The sequence below is a fragment of the Chiloscyllium punctatum genome, unplaced genomic scaffold, assembly GCF_047496795.1.
Source record: "Chiloscyllium punctatum isolate Juve2018m unplaced genomic scaffold, sChiPun1.3 scaffold_1502, whole genome shotgun sequence".
NCBI lineage: Eukaryota > Metazoa > Chordata > Chondrichthyes > Orectolobiformes > Hemiscylliidae > Chiloscyllium > Chiloscyllium punctatum.
This window is the reverse complement of record NW_027311236.1, coordinates 27501-30000: the sequence shown is the minus strand read 5'-3', so window position 1 is coordinate 30000 and position 2500 is coordinate 27501. Positions and strand designations below refer to the sequence as shown.

Here is a 2500-nt window from a genome sequence, read left to right as displayed (position 1 = left end):
GTAGCAGGCCCTGCAGCCGTGGTCACCGCCAAATCCCCACAACTCGAGCAAGTGAAAAAAAAAGTAACAAATAAGAAAGGATCGTCGGCTTGGGGGTACGCCCGTTTCCGTTTCAACTTGTCTCGCGAGGGTGGTTTCGGGGCCAGCAGGAGAGCTCGTCGGGGTAGCAGGCCCTGCAGCCGTGGTCACCGCCAAACCCCCCACAACTGTTGGGCGCCTACCTGCGCGGGGCAGGAGGACACTTTCCGATTTCAAATCTCCGTTTGCCGAGTCCACCCCGAACGCACGCGGGCGGGCGGGTTCGCATCACCCTTCGTCACAAGGGGCGAAGCCCGTTCCACCGTCTCGTCAGTAGTGCCGACCGGTCTGTGATCGACGAGGGGAGCCACACCAGGTCCGGCCCTGCTGCTTGGCGGCACCGCGTCGTCGGGAGCTCGCGACAGACGGAGGGTTTCGGTGTACTCTCCAGCCACGGGAAACGAAGCCGGTGATGCAGGCGCCGGTCTTTCGCTCCCAAATCGGCTGGGTTTACATCGTTGCTATCTAGTCACGCTCCCTTCAAACCCGACGGGGTACCTATTCCCCTCACCCGTCTGTGCGTATACAGCCTCTTTGCACTTGCGGGATGGGGGTGGTGGTTTAAAGACTCTCGAGTTGCCGCCCGTCGGTCTCCGAGCTCCGTGCAGTAGTGATCCCCAGCGAACTGCCAGCAGGGCGAACGAGCGATCCCGCTCTCGGTCGGGGCGCCTGGCGTCGATCGGTGGTCGGTGGCTTGCGGGCAAGCTGCGCTGTGAGTGTGGGAACGAGTATGACGAGCCGTTGCCGCGACTCCCAGTCCACCTCGGCGGTGGCTGGGCCGGGCGGGCGTCTGCTCGGGCGAGTGCCGCCCCCGCCTCCTCGCAGGAAGTCCGCTCGCCGACACGCCGCCACGTGCACGCGTCAGTGACGCTGCCGAACCGATGGCCGGTGCCCGTTCCCGCCTCTGCTTTTCCTAGGGCAAAGCTGCTGCACGCCTCGTGATACTAGGCGGGCGACATGGTGGCGGTGATCCTGCCTCCGTCGCTGCGGTGCGTTGGGGCACGCATCGCCTCTTGGGCGCCCTGTCCTCCTCCCCCCAATAGACGTATGTTTCTGCGGGCCGCACCAGGATGGTGCTCCCCATCGCTTCACGCCACCCTGCTCCGCCCGCACGCCGGCGTGCAGGTGGCTGTAGCTCAAGGTGGGGAGCGTATGTGCGGTCCGGGTCGCTTTCCTCTGGCGAGGGAGAGACCTAAAACAAACTCAGACAACTCTTGACGGTGGATCACTCGGCTCGTGCGTCGATGACGAACGCAGCTAGCTGCGAGAATTAATGTGAATTGCAGGACACATTGATCATCGACACTTTGAACGCACTTTGCGGCCCCGGGTTCTTCCCGGGGCCACGCCTGTCTGAGGGTCGTTTGGCAATCAATCGCACTCGCCTTGGCTGGCGAGAGCGCGGCTGGGGTGTCGCAGAGGACCCGTCCTCTTTGTCCCCCTAAGTTCAGACTCCGGAGCCCTCCGGCGTCGGAGCGCTTGGCCTTTCCCCCCCACCCTGCACATTCCGTTCGTCAGGCTCGACGCCATCCCCCCGCCGGGGAGCGCGGCCTGGCGTCCGTCTGTGTCGTGGCAGTGGGGCCAGCACGGCTGTCACCGGTCCCAGAATGGCTGTCGGTGGTTCACACTGTGTGTGTGTGCCAACCCTCCTGGTCTCTGGGACACGGAGCTGCCACGAAGTGTTGAGCCTCCAGTGGGGGGTCTGCCTAAGCTCTGCACGTCCGCATTGGGTCCGTCTCTCGGTTGGCTGGCAGTGGAAAGAGTGAAGGGAGCCGCGGAGGTCCGGTGCTGGTGCGCCGCCGGCCTGACCGTGGAGCTCGCCGGTTTGACACGCTGACCCGACTCGATGGTTGATCGATTGAGAGTGCTGGGAGCTGCAGGCCGCCCGCTGCTGCAGCCGCCCGTCTCGTGGTTCGTCCTCGGCCTTAAGTGGCCGGCGGGGCGTCTGATCCTGTCTCCCCTGCTGGCGCCGAGTGCCTGGCCGAGGGAGGAGGTTTTCGTCGAACGCTGTGACTTGGACGGTCGCACGCGCGTGGATCGCTGGCTCTTGGCTCTCCCGTTCAGTCCGCACGTTTTCCGCTCCGTCCTGCCACCGGTCTCGGGAGGTACGGAGGGGTTGGCGGGCGTGGTGTGTGCTCCGTCACCGTGCAGGCACACCTACCACGCCGTCGGCCGACCCCCGCACGGTCCTCCTGGCCATCGGGAGGACGGCGGAACGTCGGGCTGTCGGGGGCCAAGTCGCCAGAAGGCCACCGCTGTGTCTTCCGCACCCTGTCACCGTCGGCGTGCCTTCCTCAACTCGTCCGGCTCGGGGCCGCTGGGTTCAGGAGCGGCGTCGCCCGCCGGCCCCACTGAAGGCCGTGCCGTTCCGCGGCTGGCGATCGATGTGCGTGGCGTGCCTGCGCGACCGTTCGCCACTTGA

At 65.7% G+C, this 2500-nt stretch overlaps 1 non-coding gene across 1 annotated transcript; it reads left to right on the top strand.

The window, feature by feature from the left end:
* Positions 1 to 1287: 1287 nt before the first annotated feature.
* Positions 1288 to 1441, top strand: LOC140475253 (5.8S ribosomal RNA). The gene has a single exon (XR_011959817.1). It is a non-coding gene; the product is annotated as a 5.8S ribosomal RNA (ribosomal RNA).
* The last annotated feature ends 1059 nt before the right edge of the window (positions 1442 to 2500 follow it).